Source organism: Melanotaenia boesemani, chromosome 9 (assembly GCF_017639745.1).
Source record: "Melanotaenia boesemani isolate fMelBoe1 chromosome 9, fMelBoe1.pri, whole genome shotgun sequence".
NCBI classification, from domain to species: domain Eukaryota; kingdom Metazoa; phylum Chordata; class Actinopteri; order Atheriniformes; family Melanotaeniidae; genus Melanotaenia; species Melanotaenia boesemani.
Genome location: NC_055690.1, coordinates 1023329 through 1043725, shown reverse-complemented (window position 1 = coordinate 1043725; position 20397 = coordinate 1023329). Strand labels below are relative to the sequence as shown.

At 40.4% G+C, this 20397-nt stretch overlaps 1 long non-coding RNA gene across 1 annotated transcript; it reads right to left on the bottom strand.

Annotated features, from left to right (window-relative positions):
- Positions 1 to 2927: 2927 nt before the first annotated feature.
- On the bottom strand, positions 2928 to 6771 carry LOC121646606. The gene is made up of 4 exons (XR_006011665.1): positions 6683 to 6771; positions 5537 to 5584; positions 3683 to 4335; positions 2928 to 3066 (listed from the first exon to the last, which is right to left on the bottom strand). It is a non-coding gene; the product is annotated as an uncharacterized LOC121646606 (long non-coding RNA).
- Positions 6772 to 20397: the final 13626 nt, after the last annotated feature.

Here is a 20397-nt window from a genome sequence, read left to right as displayed (position 1 = left end):
CTGGAGGGCGAGGATACGAGCTCCGTGTCATCTGAGTGAATAGAATCATCATAGACTGCTGGGTTAACTTCTTGGCTACAGTCATTTATAGGGATGACTTTGACAGTTGCCAAATCATCAAGTTCTGCAGTAGATGTCAAGTTCACAAGTGCATCTCCAAAGTCTTTGTCTTGGTATTGCAGTCTTATATTTCCTTTAAAACCACACATTTTCTTGATCTCATCCAAAAGCTGTTCCATTGTCCCTGGAATTCCACCAGGCAGAAGCAGCTTTCTAGTGTCATCGGGATTCAGAATAACTCGCAACTTTGCTGGTCTTCTCCCTGACACAACAGCTTATCTAAGACAATCTTGAAAAAAGGACAGAAAAATTATATTATACACACAATTGTATACTTATACAATTATAACTAGCCATTATTGACATTTTCCCCTTACAAACTCCCTATGACCAAAGATGAAGTCAGAGTTCCAAATGTAATCAAGACAAATTAGCACCTACAAGTTTGATCTTTTCTGTACAGAGGAAAAAAACAGGACAGCAAATGCCTCAACAGTGCTATGTCCACAAAAGGAATGTTTTTTTCAAATTGTTACTGATTTCAAATGCATAAACTGTTACTTAAAAATGCGCAAACTAATAATTTTATATTGCTTTTGCTATCTTTAGAGAAGGCTTTTTAAACTGTGGTGTTATCTTAGTTAACCAGCTGTCGGAGCATTTTAAAAATTTCACATTAAAGACCGAAACAAATCGTATTCATGAGAAAATTATACTAATGTTTTGCATAATTACCTTTGCATGAAACTGATATTTACTAAAGTCTAGGGTGTTCAGCTTTGAAATAGGAATTTCTTAATTTCTTGCTTTATCACATGCTAAATGACAATCTGCCAATTTGTTTAGATAAGAGTCACAAAAACACATAACATGTTGTATTTTTCTTTTAAAAAATGCATTATGAGACAAGAGATATTTATGAAAAATGTCACATTTAGAATTTCTTTTTATCCGTACACATACAACCTTATGCATGTATGTATCTCTTCAGTGAGATAAGCCGATGTCCACCGACCATGTAGTGAGCCAGAGGACAGGGATCTGACAGTTCATCCACCCCAACAAGTCTGAAGTTTTTAGTAGTCGGTATGACCAAGTGAAAGGCACGATAATGTTCCAGGTACCAGGCATCAATTTTTTGGACAATGAAACTTGGTGTCTCTTTTACAACGATCACATAAACAATTTCACAAAACTCAGGGAGTCCAGCAAGCGTGCCATGAGCAACAATCATTCCATTTCTATAATTGAAGCCATTGTAGGTCACATTTTTTGCAATGTTAACAGTGTCCATATGTGGGTGTTTCTGTTTCACAGCCAACACAATGTCCTCATTAAGTACATCAAGGGGAAATGCCGAAACATCTGGAACATCCAACAGTGGCCTAGAAAATCTAGAGATGTGCAGATTATGTGCACATGTCTGGAACTGGTGCCTTTGAGCTAAAGAATACAGTACATTTTTATAGCAGTTTGTATGGCGGATAACTCTTTTGAAGAAGCTATGCTTAGCTTCAAATCTCATAGTCCATAGTGAAACAAGAGGGCCAAACTGGCGTATCAACAATGGATAATGTTCCAAGTAATGATGTTTGGGAAGAATCCTTTCATATGGGAAAACCTCTTGGAGTACGGTCCTGTTATCTTAAAGTCAAGATAAGAAATAGAGTCTTCAGTGTGAGAAGGTGCAACAACAAGTTCTACAATGTCCTTTAATTCACACAGGACTTGCCACGCTGGTTCGTTAGAAGGTACTTTGGCCCCAATCAAGAGAGGAAGAAATCTCAAAAGGCTCCAATTCTCGTGTGCGTTTCCTCCAATTGTTCTTTTTGTTGTGTAGTTGAGGGGCACAAGATGGGGGCGATTGGTTTTATCTGACCACTTAAATGGAAAAGCTAAAATAGCTTCATTCAAATTAGCCAATGTAAAATATTTCTTCAAAGTTAACACACTAAGACAAAGGGCAATCTCTACAGGGATAATCCCTTCAAAAAGGTCGTGAGCTATATCTGGGGGAAAACTTTCAGTCACACTAAAATAAGACAGATTTTCTGATAGCACACACTTCCTTTTTACACCAAAATGACTAGTTAATGAATTTTCTTCAATAGCTTTAAGATGATCAATATGACTCTCCCTGCTTCTTAGACAAAATGCTCCCAAATTTACTGACTTTGTTTGAAAGTCAGTGTTTTCTGCTGTACAAAATCTGCAAATATACTTGCCTGAAAAGTTTTCCAAGAAACCTGCAATACTGTGTGCCCCGAGATTGTCTGCAACTACACAATGAACAAAGCCTTTCAAAGTTTTCCCTAACTTAGCAATATACAGTCCTTGCTCTTCCAGTGTAATAAGATCATCTAGTAAAGGTCTTAATACAGTTTCAAAACCATAACACTTGACATCTTCACTATGAGTAAGTGCAGCTAAATAAATATTTGACAATGATGACTGACAGCTAGCAGGTAAGTTCCCCAATGTCCAATATAGACCACAAATCTTGTGTTTTTTCTTGGAAGTGCCCAGAGGATTGCAGATTTCAAAATCATCTATATACAAAATAATTGAAATGGCACATTCCTTTGACAACTGCACATTTTCTTTATAATGACTACCATCATAAAAGGAATTATAAACTTTATCTGACTGAATGTGATGGAGTGCTTTTAAATTGATTGTTTTATCAAGTAATGTTTGACAGCTTAGGATTTGCTGTAAAGATTTCAGTATAGAGACATATTGGAATGATTTCTTGTTTTGGGAGTCAAGCACAAATTCTACAGGTTCTACAATATTAAAATGTTTTTTGTAATATGTCTTTCACTTCCAGGCAGTGGAAAGAGGGCCTTGACCACCAAAAAAAGCTCTAACTGGATTTGACTTACAAAGACTAGATGCTAACTCTGTCAGAACTGCTCCGTCAACTTGATGCTTACTGCTTACTAAGTAATGAACTATGGTTTGATGGGTAAGAGGAACAGAAGCACTGCTTAATAAATAGTCAAACTCTTGTGTTACAACCCGACTTAAGGGGTATGGAAGGGCGTAACAAAAAACACGGTGAGGACAGATGGTAAGTTAAAATAAAAGCCCATTTAGTTACAATTCCCGTGAAAGTGAATGACAACCTGTAAAACAAAAGATGAGCTGGGGTTAGCGGACCTGCAGAAAGAAACAAACCAAAACCTATACCAAACGCTCACCGAGTGCAAACGAAACACAATCGCCACTCGGTGGTGAAACTAAAACCAAACAAAAGCAACAGGCCCATAACTAAAGTGACCGTCGTCACAACACAATAAAACGCTAACCTAGCCCAGCCCTAAAACAACCACAAAGTAAACTTAACACAACTAAACACTTAAAGCACCCATTGTGAAAGGGAGGTGGTCGCGACACACACACACCCGGTGCACAACATGAGGGGGAGAGCGGCCTGAGCCTTTCTGACATCTCCCCCTCCAGACCTTCCCCGTAGGCTGCAGCCTGACTGGTCCAGAGGGGTGCCAGTCACACAGGGGCGGGGACAAAGGCGCTGGCCTTAGCCACTCAGGGCAGCGCTCTGCCGCCCCCAATTACAACACAAACGGCCACAGCTGTCTACGACAAGCAGGGCCGTAACATCTTGTAAAAGTTCATCAACAGCCACACTAGAAACAAGATGAACATATTCTAGCTTCAGTAACAGAGAGGCAACTTTGAGCTCAATGTATTGTTGCAACTCATTTAAATCCTGACTATCAAAATTAGACTCGCTTGATTCCCCTGAACGCAAGTCACACGAAGGTTCACTATGACCACTTGTACTATCCCAGGAATGACTTTCAAAAGGAAGACCAATGTTTTTCTGGAGTATTTCAGGCTTTAAATTATTTGCTGAACAACCTTTATGATTTCTGCTTCTGTGAGTTCGAAAAGAACCATATATATTAGTTTGGTATGAACACCCCTGAAACACACAAATAACAGTTTCACTGTTTTTCAGATGCTGAGCTAGATGCTGAAAATAGTCTTTTTAAGTTAAACACTGATTGCAATTGCATAAGGGACACTTAAACAAGGTCAGTTCAGCTGGTGAGTATGGCTTATGATGTCTTGACAAATGGGTCAACAGGGCTTTCCAGGTCTTGCATGTACACGGACAGTTAAAGTGGATGCATGGATAAGATTGCCGACGTCCATAATGTCCATGTTCAAGCTTATAATGTTTAAGGAGTTCTGATCTTCGTGAAACAGAAGTCCCACAGTCTTTGCACGTCCACATTCAATGGAAGACTAGAGGGGGAAAAAACAGGACCCATCTTACCCATTTGCCACTTCTTTCAAAAGTACACCAAATGTGTGTGTTTGATCTATTGTGTTTTGTGTAATTAGACACTTCTGCAAGAAAACAATTTTTCAGATCAGGCCACATCCCAGCTACTACATCGGTTTTCAGCATAAAAAAATTGAGAAAATTGTTAATACTGACCACTTAATTCTGTATAACTTTGTTTTTTTTTTTTTTTTTTTTAAAGTACACAAGTTTTAAAGTCTTGTAATATCCTCCAAGATCATAATACTCCTTTTTTATGGCTGAAAATTTAAATGTCCAAATATTTCAATGAGTGCCCAATAAACGAGTGCAAAGCGTCCTGCAGGGGGTGGGACACATGGTCTGCCTCCATGCTGGACCATGAGTCCCACCCCCTGCAGGACGCTCTGTCAGCTCTGGAGAGCAGCTTCAGTGACAGACTGATCCTCACTGTGTGAAGGAGAGACACTGCAGGTCTTTCCTCCCTACCATATACCGTACATAATATTATTTATTCTATATGTGTTCTTGTTTGATATCACCTGTGTGCTTCTGCTTACTGCACCTGTACTGTTGCAACAAAGCAAATTCCCCACTGAGGGACTAATACTTTTTTTTCTATTCTATTCTATTCTAAAGGGTTAAAAGGATAAAGTAACTTCTTTAGAAAGTATCAGTCTGACAACAAGCGTTAAATTTTCCCAGTTTCTTTTGAATTAATCACATTCTAAAAATCAATTATTACATGGGTTAAGATTCTCTAAAAAAAAAGTACATTTGGTATAACAAATAGAAAAGTAATAACTTCATTCTTTAAACATATTAACTGCAATGATTTCATTGTATTTTTAACCACAAGTCTTTCATTGACTTAATTTAGTCTGATAAGACCAACTTAAAATCCAGATGATAATTACTTGAAAAAATTCTTTTTTTCTTTTTTGTTTTTTTTTTTGGTAAGTTGTGTTAGTAATTCCTAATAAACGTGAAATATGTTTAAAAAATAAAATAAAAAACAAAAAACTGTCCTAATAAATGCATTGCAATTTCTATAGTAATGTATGACAAGACTATACCTCTTTAAAAAATTCAAAGCAATTATCTAACTTGTTAAATTTGGGATGTGTAAATCCTATTTAAACATTCAAGCAGACTTTCACAGCTTTACATTTTCTGACTTACCCAGTTCCACAATGTAGCTGCCTGTGGCCTTTTCAGAAAACCAAAAACCTGATGAAACAAAAGACACGGTGAGATTTCATACACTGTTTTGGCATGGGAACAATCAGTATTATTCCTTTCTGTCATTCAGAATATTTACTCAACTAGGTCAGGGCTGTTCAACTCAGCTCCACAATGGTTTCAGTCCTGCAGATTTTTGATGTTTCCCTGCTTTAACACACCGGATTCCACATTGAAAAGCCCTGAACTAGAGCTTAAATGACCTGGGAAATTGTATTTTATTAATTTGCATGGTTTTCATTTAGGGTACCCTGGCAGGCAGTGACACATGCAAAACTAATTTGGTGGTTTAAAAGCTTTTTGAGCCATGACCCCAAGATAACATACACTTGCTCCTCTAGCTGATGGGTTAATAACAAGCTTGTACAGAACTTAGACATGCAATTGATGAGCTATTCCTTTGAATCAGGTGCATTGCTGCAGAGCGCTATCTGAATCCCACATGATTGCCGCCCTTGAGGATTGGATCTGGTGATCCCTGATATATGATGTTACCAAATAAAAAATAATAAATGAATAATTCCTTCACCCACTGCATCAAGAAAGATTAAGCTAATAGCAAATAAATAATCAGGGATTTAGCCGGCATTTGTGCTTCTACCATATTACATTTGAACATTTAATTTGTTTTTAATACAGTACTTTTACTACAAAAGCCTTAATGCATGTTTGCAGTAATGTGAATGCAACAAAAATAGTGGTTTTCAGTTAACTCCATTGGAAAAAAAAAATAGAATATATATGCACATGAACTTAACTTTGCACGTGTTAATGGCGGTGGAACGGATGCGTTGAAGAAGGCAAGTTAGCTTTATGCAAACAGAGCACGGTGCTCCAGTGATACAGCATGATTTAGACTTCGCAAAACAAATTCCAGTATAAGCAATATCAAATGGCGTTTCATCTGAGCATCGTTTGGAGCTTAAAAATCTGCCATTCTGAAGAGATCCTTGTTAAGCTAACCAGAGCCACGTGCTGGCGAGATAGCAAAAAATGTATAAAATAGTTTATCGGCCCATTAAACATCCATTTAATGCAAATACAAAACTGCATTGGGCATAAAGTGACTAAATATGACATCCTTACCTTTTGTAAAATCGTTTTTAAGTATAACTGTCGGTCTTCAAGGAACATCCAGTGCTGAAGCGAGGTAATGGCGCAGACTGAACTCAGCAGCTCCGAGATCTCTGTGTGATGTCACATGGTCACGTGACATGAACTTCTTTGCCTTAAAGTGAATATTTACTTAAAAACTAATTGTTTCTACTGACTTTTCCCATGAGAAGTGATTTTTAATCCAAGGTAAAGTTAAATAAACAGTTTCAAGCCAGAAATTCAGAGTTCCCATAATACCAGTGTAAGAATTCAATTTAAGTTAATGACATGGACGTTGCACTTTTTTCAGTGCAGTATGAACCTACCAGAACCCTCAGGTCATCTGGATCCAGTTTTTTATCAGTTCCCAGAGTCAGAACCAGACATGGAGAAGCTGCATTCAGCTTCTATGCTCCAAATGTTTGGAACAAACTCCCAAAAAGCCTCAGATCAGCTGAAACACTCAGTTTATTTAAATCCAGGTTAAAGACCTGTTCTCTGCTGCATGGACTAGTTTTTATTTAGAGTCCAGGGGCCTCATTTCTAAAGCTGGCGTGGGTACAAAAACTGGCATACTCCAAATATGGTCAACTTTTGGGATTTATAAAAACTAAACTTGACATGAGAATGTTCCTACCTCCACTTAAACTCTGACCATGGCGTACGCACAGAATCTGGGAAAATGGTCCAGAATAAAACCAAGGAGATGATGAGGTGGAGAGTCTGCTGCCATCATTTACCAGTCAGTAAAAGAAGATATAAAAAGTAAGATTTGGTCACTTATTCTGAGATCCAGCAGAGTGGGACAGACTGGAGGTCTAGAAGTGGTGCAATGCTTATGAAATACACAAGAGGTGGATTTCCTTTATTTACTTATTTATTCTTACACAATCCTTTTATAATTGTTGTACCAATTTTCATCCAGACCGTCTCCATTTCCAGCAGCTCCTTGTCCACCTGGTTAATAGCGGTGATGGTTCCCTCTGCACCTGCAGGACTTCCTCTGAGGACACGGCTGCTGCGGTGCTGGGTGGAGCGTCTGGCCTCACCCTCTCCACCCACAGCTAGAGCCCCGCCCACCCAGCTAGAGCCCCGCCCACCCAGCTAGAGCACCGCCCACCCAGCTGGAACACCCAGAAAGTAGAAAGAAATAATAAACTGCTACCAGTCTGAGATGTATCTGTACATATTTATTTTATACATTAAAAGAAAAGACCACATTACCAACATCGTTACTGTCATCTAGCAGCTTTTCTCCAGCACGATCTACTGTGGGCTGCAGCGTCCTGCCTAAGGCCCCAACTGGAAGGTGTTACTGTTCACCCCTGTGGGAATCGAACTTCGATCTCCCTCATGGCAGATGGATGCTTTACCAACTGAGATATCTATCCAGATGTTCCGATACCTCTGGCATCTCTTCCCTTCTGACACTGTAATGACAGCATCTCCACCTGCTGCTACTATTCTGCCTTTCTGACACCAGTAATGCCCACGCCGTGGCCATTCAGGATCTCTGTCTCACACCCCCAAATATTCCACTCCTTTCCTCTTTTTCCCTCCCAAGCCACCATGGAAATGATGTGATGAATATTTATTACAGGCGTCCACCTGACCTTTTATAGCCACCATGTGGGCGGGGCAAGGCGTTCCCTCACGTGTGCCCACTTTAGAGTTGATTCTGATTCATAAACGGAAACAGGTGTAGGACGCGTGTGTGTGCACGCTTTTATAAATCTGAAAGTTGAAGAGCACTGTATTTACTTTTTGTACCGCAGACACCACCTGTAGTTTGCTTTGCTATGCAGTTTAATAAATGAGGCCTCAGAGTCTGCATCTCTTTCTTTTAAGGTGGAATTTTTAATTTGATCATGTTTTAATAATGTTTTTATCCAGTGTTCTTTCTTTTTCCTTTTTATTTTGTTGTTAATGTTAAATGATGCTTCTTATTTTCTGTGAAGCACTTTGAATCACCCTGTCATTATCAGTAGGGACTGGCCAATACAGATACTAGCATCGGATCATACTTGCCAATCTGACCAAAAGTAAGGGGATCGGTATCGACAAGTATCTGTGTCTGAACACCATCCATTACCATGGAAACGGAATCATTACTCTTTGTTTCCTGCCCAACACAACCACAGACAGACACAGGAAGTAACCAGTGCTGCGTGACCGAGCTGGTAGGGGGAGAAACAGCTGCATGAGTCACTGTTGTGCTAACATTTAGCATTCCTGCATGTTTTAGATGTAACCTTACTTTAATGCCTGAATTAAATGAATGGCTCATTAACAGGCTGCAAAGAAATGGATGAGGAAGTTCATTAATTTGAATCAGGTGTGTTGGAGTAGGAACACGTCTAAGACATGCAGGGCAGGGAGTCCCGAGGCCGTGGACTGGGAAACACTGCCTTAAAGGAAATGTGCAACGGACCACAGCAATAACAAATGCTGGCAAATGTTTTTACAAAACATGAGCAATCTGCAGCTGGAAGCCAGAAAGCCATCGCAATAACAGACAATGTCTTAGAATTTAATGTCCTGGATTAACAGCCCCTGTTCTTTGTGGAAAACATTCACTGTACGTCCAATTTCAAGATAGTTTTTAATAGAAATTCTTTGATCCAAGATTATTTACTCAATAATTAAACAGTTCTTTGGCCATCATGGATTTCACGTGTTAATAAAACATGAGTTATATAATTAAATATTAAGGCCGGCAAATAAACCTGCGTCAACAGCAGGAACTAATTATTGTAATAAACTGTTTATGTCATTAATTAACGCTCCCTGATCACCCACACTTTTCTCGTTAAGAGGGTTCACCCCTCTAATAATACATCCTGACCAAACAGGCTTTATTAAAGGTAGACATTCCTCTACTAACATGCGTAGATTAATTAACATCATAGATTATTCTACTCTACATAACCTGGAATCCACAGTCATTTCTTTAGACGCAGAAAAAGCATTTGACCGAGTAAACTGGAAATTTTTATTTGCAACGTTAAACAAATTTGGGTTTGGGTCATCTTTCATAGATTGGATAAAATATTATATAACAAACCAAATGCATGTGTGAAGACCAATGATCAAATTTCTCCAAGCTTCTGTTTGCAGAGAGGAACCAGACAGGGCTGCCCACTCTCTCCATCACTCTTTGCTATTTTTATTGAACCCCTAGCTGCTGCCATAAGACAAAATAAAGAGATTAAAGGGATTCCATGCCAAAAATATAGAACATAAGATAAGGTTAGATGTAGAGCAAGCATTGTGTGAGGATCTGTTTATCTCTGACCTGCCATTCATCAGTTAAACCATCAAAACACACAAGTGTTTTTAAAGCATTAACATCAGTTCCTCTTTAATGGCTTGGTGGGAATTTCTAAAAAATAACCAAGTCTTCACTTTTTCCATGTAAGTTTACACCCCTCTGAAACAACCCTGACATCCTGCAAATTAACTTATTATCGAAACATATAGACTATTATCTAAACTAGAAGACTCAATCTGTCTTCCAACTTCAAATGGGAATCCCTCCAAGGTGGTGGAATCCGTATGTGCCGGGGGTCTGGGCCTGCCCGGATGTGCTGCCATGGTGTGGGTTAGTGCATGCTCTGGTGTCTGGTTGCCGCTCTGGGACCCAGAGTATGGGCTGCTAGCAGCTCACCATCCAGAGGGAGGTTTGCTTCCCTTTGGACTTACATTCCCAGAGCCCTCTACTTCCACACTCTCTCTCTTTCTTACACACACACATACATACACACATAGGGATTTGGGAGGTGTGCATGTCATGCGGGGTGTAGCCCGGGGGGGCCAATGTGGCTTCTTTGGCTGCACCCTGTGGCGACTTGCCTCTCAGTTTTAATTACACTTAGACATCAAAACACAAGACACACAACACACAAACTTCTGGGGGCATATCATGTAGTGCTGAGCTGATGGGGGGGGGGCGGTCGGTGGTGGTGGTGTGTACCATGCTTGGGGCTTGCTGCCCTCTGGTCCACCTGGGACGTCTCCCACGGGGCATGGTGGGTGAGTTATGTTTGACGTCATTGTGTGATAGTGAGTGTTTATGGATAAAGCGCAGGGGAGGGTGTGAGTGTGGGGTTATATGCCGTGGAGATTGGAGTAGGTTGAGGGGGGGCGTTGATGGCGCCCTGGTTCCCGGGGTGTGCGGCTGGAACATCGGGGCTTGTGCTGGCCCACGCTGGGTGGTTGTGTGGGGGGACCTGGTTCTCCTAGGCATGGTGCGGGTCCTTTACCTTTGGGGGGTGGGGGGGACTGCCTATGGGCTCCTGGGGCCCTGGACCCTTTGTTCGAGCAGCCCTGGATAGCTGGTTCCTAGCATTTGCACGATCTCACTCACCACTCTTCATCACTGATCACTCCTCTTCCTCATGCTCTGCATGCTGACACAGTCACTGAGTTGTCCAGTGGGTTTTTATACGAAGAGATAATTCTTTTTTTTTTTTTCCTGTGAGTTAGTATCTGGTCGCTGTTATGCTACTTTCATGATATGTCTTTTTGATTTGGTTATTATTTAAAAAATCTTAATGACTAGCAGCTCTGTTTTCGTGTGTGTGTGTTTCTGTTTTTGTAAAAGTTGTAGGAAATTTTCTGGTGTGTTCATGTACAGGTGTAACAGTTTGTTGTCTGGTGATGGTGTGGATTGAAGGGTCGTTTCCTTCTGTCTGTGACCTTTTTGTCTCCTTTCTTCTTTCCCTTTTGCTCTTTTTGCTATTTTCCATCTTTTTCTGTCCCCTCCGGTCAGGTCCAGCAAGATTACATAGATTCCGTGATTCAAAGTAAATAAATAAATAAATGAATCAGATTATCAAGAGGAGCCTTATCCATAGGCCTCCCCTTGGCAGAGCAAATTTGTTCCGCACAATACAGCAACCAGGTGGGCTGCTGGCTCTGTGGGTGCAGGGTCGAGGGGGGGCACTTGGGACTCGCTGTCCTCTGGTCCACCTGGGGTGTCCCCCATGCTGTCCCCATCCTCTCATTCCCCGTTAGGCATGTGGGGGGGTGGGTACCTTCTTGGGTCGGTGACGGCTCACTGGCTGTGGTCCCTGAATGGCCTGGTCATGGGAGGGCGGCCTCTCCTGGCCTGTCTTGCCCTGGGGGACCTCCTGGGGAGTGGGGGTGCCTAATGCCACTAGAGGCTCAACATCCAGAGGGAAGTTTGCTTGTTGGGTGGGGCCACTTAGGTGACCCTGCTCCCGGCTCATTGCGGTCACTGCCCCTCAATTTTAATTGCACACAACACACACTACATAAACAGTCAGTAGCAGGGAGGGAGAGGGTTTTGGGGACCTCTCACACCCCTCTTCCCCCTAGGTGTGGCCGGGGGCGAGCGGGGGGAGGTGGTTGTCCCGGGGCCGGGTCCCGGGGTGGCTGCGCTGGTGGGCTGCTGGCTCTGTGGGTGCTGGGTCGAGGGGGCGCTGGAGTCGTCTTCGTGGTGGGGTAGCTTGGGTTGGTGCTTCGGGGCTGCTGCTGAGGGTCCGGGACTCTGAGTCACCCTGGTCTGCCTCTGACCTGCGTAGAGTTGTGGTCGTCTTTGCACGATCTCACTCACCACTCTTCATCACTGATCACTCCTCTTCCTCATGCTCTGCATGCTGACACAGTCACTGAGTTGTCCAGTGACTTTATATACTAAGAGATAATTCTTCTTTTTTTTTCCCTGTGAGTTAGTATCTGGTTGTTGTTGCAATACTTTTGTGATAGGTCTTTTTGATTTGGTTATTATTTAAGAACTCTTAATGACTAGCAGCTCTGTTTTTCAGTGAAAGCTGTAGAAAATTTTCTGGTGTGTTCATGTACAGGTGTAACAGTTTTTTGTCTGGTGATGGTGTTGATTGAAGGGTTGTTGCCTTCTGTCTGTGGTATTTTTGTCTCCTCTTTCTTCTTTCCCTTTTGCTCTTTTTGCTGTCTTCCTTCTTTTTCTGTCCCCGCCGGTCAGGTCCAGCGGTTCCTGGTTTGTCTTTAATCCAAAGTATTCCTCCTGGACGCACTAGCAATAGCAAAAATTGATCAGTCTCATGTCAATCAGATCCACGTCACTGTCACGTGAAGCTGAAGAATGAAACAGCATTTAGAGGGCTCTTAATAAAATAACACTGGTATTGGATCCGTGCTCGGTATCAGCAGATACATAAACCCCAGGTATCGGAATTGGTATTAGACAGAAAAAAAATGGCATCGGAACATCCTTAATGTTCATCTCTCTCAGCCCTAGTTGGACGTGGTGTGGGTTCATAGATGCTTCTTCTGCAGACCTTGGCTGGAACCAGTGCTTATCTGACTTCTTGTTGCCTTTCCATCATCCCCAACCAGTCTGCCTATTCTCCTCTCACCTCTGACATCAGCCAGACATCCTGATCCAGACAACTGCTGCTCTGGATATTTTCTCTTCTTCAGACCATTCTCTGGAAACCCTGGAGATGGTTGTGGGTGGAAATCCCAGTAAATACTCAGACCCAACAACTGATGACCTGCTGGACCAATTACTTGTAGTAGACACAAACTATGAAAGGCCACACTCAGACAAACTCTTGAAAGTCTTCAACAAACAAGTTTTTTGTGTCTAGTATTTTACACATTATCCCCAGCGTTAGTGTTGTAGGTCTAGAAAGCTGTTAGCTTAGCTAACATCAAGAATTCATCCCAAATCCCAGGATTTGGGAAGAGTTAAGAGCAGCCAGGCTGTTCTCGCAAATAGTTAATTTGATTTCCTACGAAATACAGTGCACGGATGGATAGATATATTTGTATGTTTTCCTTTTCTCTAATCCTATGCCTTATGTACATGTATGATTGATCAATCAATCAATCACTTTATTTGTCCCCCGAGGAGGCAATTGGTTGTACAGCAGAGAAGCAACACAAATAACATATATTAGAAAGTTAAAAACGAGTATAATCAATAAAAACAATAAAAATTTCATTCATTCAAGACTCTAGGCAGCTACCTTTTCCTCCTGGAATTGAGGATAGAGATAGCAGAAGGAACAAAGGAATGTTTATATCTGTTAGTCTTTGCTAATGGAAGTCTAAGCAATGAGCCAGATGGAAGAAACTGAAACTGATGATGTAATGGATGTGAGCTGTCAGACAGGATAGATTCTGCTTTCTTAAGCAGCTGTCTGTTATACAGATTCTGCAAAGTTTCTTGAGCACTTCCAGATATTTTTCCACAGACATGAACAACCTTACTGAGAACATTTTTCTGTTTTACACTCAAAGATGAAAACCAACAAATAAAAGAGAAAGTCATGACAGACTCAATAAAAGTACGGTAAAACATGGTCATCAGGGAGGAGTCCACCTGGAATTTTGCGAGTTTCCTCAGACAAAATATACGCTGCTGACATTTCTTATAGATCGTGTCAGTGTTGCTCTCAAATGTCAATTGATATTGACACTCTGATTTATTCATATATATATATATATATATATATATATATATATATATATATATATATTACATAAATATGAATTATATTGACAGTTCACTTATGATTTGTATATATTTTAATTTTTTCATATCTGATTATTATGTTTTAGGTAGAAATATGTAGTCAGAAATGGTTATATGTATAAGTCTAATCATATGTTGTCTCTTATCATAAAAGTGGTTGACTTTTCTACTTTTCTATTATACATTATTGTGTGAATATATATATATTAGTGCTGGGCAACAATTAAAATTTTTAATTGCGATTAATCGCATCATTATGCGCAAAATGTCTCTTTCCTTTGAAAAAAAGCCTACAGTTATATAAAGAAAATGCAGTAAGTTTTGGTTTACAAACACGACATCAGGGGTCTCCAACCTGCAACTCTGGAGCTGCAAGTGTCTCTCTGGACCTTCCACAATGTCTCTAAATACGTGGTTAAAATATCTTTTTTAAATCCATCTTTCTTGTCATGGACTTTTTTTTTCCTTTCTTTTACATCATTTTCCACAAATATCTACATTCCTTAGCAGAAAGTCTGTCTATCCTCTTTTTTTATATATATATAAAGGTTTTATGTTTTTCTTTATTTTAAAACCTTAAAAATGGAAATAAAAATGTGGTTCTTCAAAAATAACAAATATCCTATGGTGGCTCTTCATTAAAAATATATATTAACTTGCCTTTTTGAAAAGTCTGGTAACATTTGCGTCTCTAAAGTAGTTTTATTTAGCTGGCTGAGGGAAAAATGTCTCTTTGGATTGGAAAGGCTGCAGACCCCTGCACTAAACACATAAACAGGTTTAGCAGCAATTTTCAGATAAAATATTTCTTCATATATAAAATCAAATATTTATGAGAAAGAAGGATGAAAGGTTCAGGATTTACTAACTAAAAGGTAAAAAGTCAGCAGGATGGATTTAAAGCTGTGAAGCTGCTTCCTTCTAAACACAGAAGGAACAATATGTGATGAATATCAGCATCAGGTGAACAGACAGAAAGCAGGATGAGAATCTCACAGCTTCTAGATGGTGAGGAGAGAGAAATGTTCACAATATGCACAATAACTTCCATCCATGCACCTTCACTGCTTCATTATCCACATTTCTGGCCTATAATTTCTCTAAACTTTCATTTTTTGTTTGACTGCACTTGCAGCCTCCGCTACTGGGAGTTAAGGGTTAACATCTCGTTCCGGGTGTAGCGTCAGGTCTGTAGATGTAAATATAAACATGTGTGGTATCCACAGAAAGTCCAGAATCTCAGCTACCAGCTCAGTAAAACCATTTCTATCACCAACAAACACAGTTAAGACAACAAATTATTTAAAGAGCAGCTACACAAAGTCCGAAAAATATGTAAACACAAATGATGTCTCCCCGTGTCCACCCCACGGCATGAACACGAACAAACGGCTCCTCTACTGAAAGCTCACATCTCACAGATTCCACAGCTGGAAGTTTCATCTCGCTACGGCCAAGATTCATCGAACCAGAGACAGAAGAAGACCCGATTTATGCTGCACGTTTGTAAAAGTCAGAAAGCATGTCTTACTTTTGCTGTCTTGCATAAATAAAACCGCATTTATTAAAAGAAAATAATAATAAAAAAGTTTCCTGTCCAAAAATTACGATGTTCTGTCCATCTGCATGTATTTTGACAAAGAGAAACGTCAGTTCTTTTTTTCTTCTTCCTGTTCCAGACAGAAAACATCTCTTTATTTTAATAAACCCGCTCTCTCCCGATCACGTCAGATGCACCGCTGCAGCAGGGAAGAGAGACATGGACGCCATGTTTCTGTCATCATAGCCAGCAAAAAAAAAAAATAATAAAAAAAAATTAACGGCGTTAATTAAGTGTTGCGTTAACGCGCTATTAACGCGTTAACGTGCCCAGCACTAATACATACATATATATGTATTAATGCTGGGCAACTTAAAAATATTTATTATTAAATATATTAAAATATTTAATTGCGATTAATTGCATGACATGTCGCGATTAATCACAATTAATCCCATTGTTACGCGCAAAACGTCTCTTTCCTTTAAAAGAAGGCCTACAGCAATATAAAGAAAAAGCAGTTTACAAACACGACATCAGGGGTCTCCAACCTGCGACTCTGGAGCTGCAAGTGGCTCTCTCGACCTTCGGCAATGCCACTAAATACGGGGCTAAAATAATTTTCTTGTCATTAGGCTGGAAACCAGGGATGTTGTTCTTTTTTTAAAAAGGTCTGGTAACATTTGCAGCTCTAAAGGAGTTTTATTTAGCTGGCTGAGGTAAAAATTGCTCTTTGGATTGGAAAGGCTGCAGACCCCTGCACTAAACATTCAAGTTATTTCTGTGACCATTGTGAGTTTTTCTTTTATTAATCGAAGGGTACTGCGATAGAAATTATTGTGTGAGCTGGCCTAAACTTTATTAAAGCTGTCATGGGATGAAGCATTACTGTTACACTTACAAATTATCATGTGGCCTTTTCACTCTAAAGTTCAACGAAACTTACAGACAGATAGTTTCCCTTTTCCTCAATCAATCAATCAATCAATCTTTATTTATAGAGCACTTTTCATACAGGAATGCAGCACAAAGTGCTTTCCATGGTTAAAACACCCCCCCCCCCCCCCCCCCCCCCCCCCCCCACACACACACACACATAACCCCCTCCCTCCCCGCTTGTGTACAAGCAAGCATACACACACACACACACGCACATATTAAAAGACTAATGTGAGGTTGAGCACAGATGAGCCCGGTAAGGAAACACTATCACAGGGAGCCGTCTGCACCGGGAGCCGCCCACCGGCCACGACCGTCAGGACACCGACCCAGGGCACACGGCCAATTGAGAGGCAGAGGAGCCACCCAACCAGACTGAGAACCCGCAGGACAGAGCCGCAGCAGCCACAGCCGATGAAAGCCCCCGGTGCAGAGAGCCCCCTCCGAGGAAACACTGGGGAAATAACCTAAAAATAATATAAATAGAATAAAAGCATAAAATAAATAAAAATGGGTTAACATAGAAAAATAAATAGGCTAGGGGAATAAAATAAATAAAAATAAAATGAATAAATATTAAGTAAAAGCTAAATTAAAAAGGTGGGTCTTGAGTCTGCTCTTAAAAACATTAACATTCTCTGCAGCCCTGAGCTCCTCCGGCAGGCTGTTCCAGAGACGAGGACCATACCACTGGAAAGCTGCCTCTCCGTGAGTATGTGTCCTGACTTTAGGTACAGTCAAGAGGCCAGTACCGGAAGACCTCAGGGGCCGCGAGGGTTCATAAGGTAAAAGCAAATCTGAAAGATAAGAAGGCCCAAGACCATTAAGACATTTAAAAACCAATAAGAGAACCTTAAAATTGATCCTGAAACACACGGGGAGCCAATGCAGTGACTTCAAACCGGTGTAATGTGGGCCCGCCCTCTGGTCTTCGTCAGCACACGAGCAGCTGAGTTCTGTAGAAGTTGTAGAGGTGCAAAACTCTTTTTGGGAAGACCAGAGAGCAGGGCATTACAGTAGTCAATACGACTGGTGATAAAAGCATGCATCAGCATCTCCGTGTTGGCCCGAGAGAGAATGGGACGGACTCTGGCTATGTTTTTTAGGTGATAAAATCCTATTTTAGTAACATGTTTAATATGTGGAATAAAACCAAGCTCAGAGTCAAAAATAACGCCCAGGTTTTTTACTTGTGATGACGGGTTTAATGCGGATGCCTGTAATTTAGCTAAGAGTTTCTCTCTCTGAGCCTCAGGACCAATGACTAAAACTTCAGTTTTGTCCTGGTTAAGCTGTAAAAAGTTTTCTGCCATCCAGGATTTGATATCTAAAATACAGTTGAAAAGGGCATCCATTGGTCTCGTGTCATCAGGAGACATGGAGATGTACAGCTGAGTATCATCAGCATAACTGTGGAAGTTTACTCCATGCCTCCTGGTGATGCTGCCAAGAGGGAGCATATACAAATTAAAAAGAACAGGGCCTAAAACTGACCCTTGAGGCACACCACATGTCATTTTATGGATCCTAGAGGAGCATGTATCTAAACTTACTATGTAAGTTCTGTCTGTGAGATAGGAAGTGAACCAGTTGTGAACAGCACCAGAGAGGCCCACCGTGTGTTTCAGTCTGTTTAAAAGAATAGTGTGGTCTACTGTGTCAAATGCTGCGCTAAGATCCAGTATCACCAAGACTGAGAGGTTCTGTGAGTCACAGTTAATCCTAAAATCATTTAAAACCTTCAGGAGAGCAGTCTCTGTGCTGTGGTTCACCCTAAATCCAGACTGATATATCTCAAGGATATTTCTACTATTTAAAAAATCATTAAGCTGAATAAAAACCAGTTTTTCTAAAATTTTACTTAAAAATGGTAAGTTGGATACAGGTCTATAGTTATTAAAATCATTATAATCCAAATTGCTCTTCTTCAGAAGAGGCCTCACCACCGCCGTTTTAAAGGCCGCAGGGAAAACGCCCATCTGAAGAGAGCAATTTATCATGCATAAAAGCTCGTCTTTAAAAAATCCATAAAATGATTTAAAAAGTGAAGTGGGAACTGGGTCTAAAAGACATGTGGTGGGTTTTACTGTGGAGAAAACTTTATCAAAGGTCTCAGCATTAACCAGGAAAAAACTGTCCAGTGTCTCCTCAGGTAAAAGCAAGCACTCAGATGTGTTCGTGTTCTGGTTGGATAAAATACCACATCTTTTTTTTTTTTTTTTTAAAAAAATAAAATACCACATCTGATGGCACTGATTTTACCTCTGAAGTGCTCTGCAAACTGCTCACAGAGAGAGTCCGTGGGGGTTCGCTGGGAGCTGTTAAAATCAGGGTTACATAGGTGATCGATGGTGGAAAAAAGAACCTTGGGATTATTTTTATTGTTACTGATTATTTTTGCGAAGTACATGTTTCTTGAGTTCCTTAGTGCGTTATTGTAAATTTTAAGTTGCTCACAAAATATCTGATAATTTATTGTCATTTTATTTTTCCTCCATCTCCTTTCTGCCGCCCTGCAATTTCTTTTGAGTTTTTTAACCTCCTCATTCCTCCAGGGAGATATAAGTTTTGGGTATATCTTTTTTGTAGTGAGTGGAGCAACAGAGTCGAGGCTTGTCTTCAGTTTACTGTTAAAGTGTTCAACAATAAAATCACAGGGTGCAGGTAAAATCACAGAAGGACATTTATCTAAAACCTTGATAAAATTTGCAGCCACTTCAGAGGTTAGATAGCGCTTCCTCACAGTTCGCACCGAGGTCTCCCGCTGAATAAAACCGGTGATGTTAAAAAACACACAGTAGTGGTCAGAGACAGCCAAGTCAACAACAGAGGACACACTGGCAGAAAGGCCATAGGTAATGACCAAGTCCAGTGTGTGTCCTCTGTTGTGAGTCGGCTGCGTGACATGTTGAGTAAAATCCATATAGTTAAGAATGTTTAAAAATTCTTTCGAAACAGGGTCTAAAGGATTATTTATGTGCAGGTTAAAATCACCGGTTAAAATTATCATGTTGTACGTTGTGTGTATGATTGATAAAAATTCTGAAAACTCATTAATAAAAGCAGCACATTTTTGTGGTGGTCTATAAACAGTGACACATAAAATTGGAGGGCTGCTAAAAACAATGGCGTGATATTCAAAAGTGGTAAAATTAGCGAATAAAGTCTGTTTGGTGGTGAGAGTGTTATTGGTTAAAGATGCTGTGCCACCACCTTTCCTACCAGTTCTTATAGAAAAAGAATAGTTAAAATTTGGTCTATTATCCTGTAGGGTTTGTGTGCCGTGGGATGGGGAACTGGGTTGGGGAGGATGTTCATATTGCTAAGCTTGTTTGTATTCCAATGGGAAAAGGGAACTTTGTTGTACTGGCATTTACAATGTAAAGTGTTTAAATATGGAATTTCATTTAAATAAAAAGTATAAAAGTCAAAAAAAAAAAAAAAAAAAAAAAATTTGGCGGGGAGGCCTCAGCTAGAACAACAGGTGCATCCACACCCAGCCATGTTTCAGTTAAAAACAAACAGTCTAGTTTGTGGTCTAAAATCAGGTCATTGACAATAAAAGACTTATTTAACAGAGAGCGTATATTTAAAAGTGCCATGTTGAGTGTGACTGGTGACATTTGAACTGAAGAGGCAGGTACTGGTTGACATTTTGGGAGAGGCCTGAGATTATTGATGTTTACGGTATGATATGGTTTGTGGAGGTGTGGTTGCTCTCTGAATGTGATAATGACATGAATT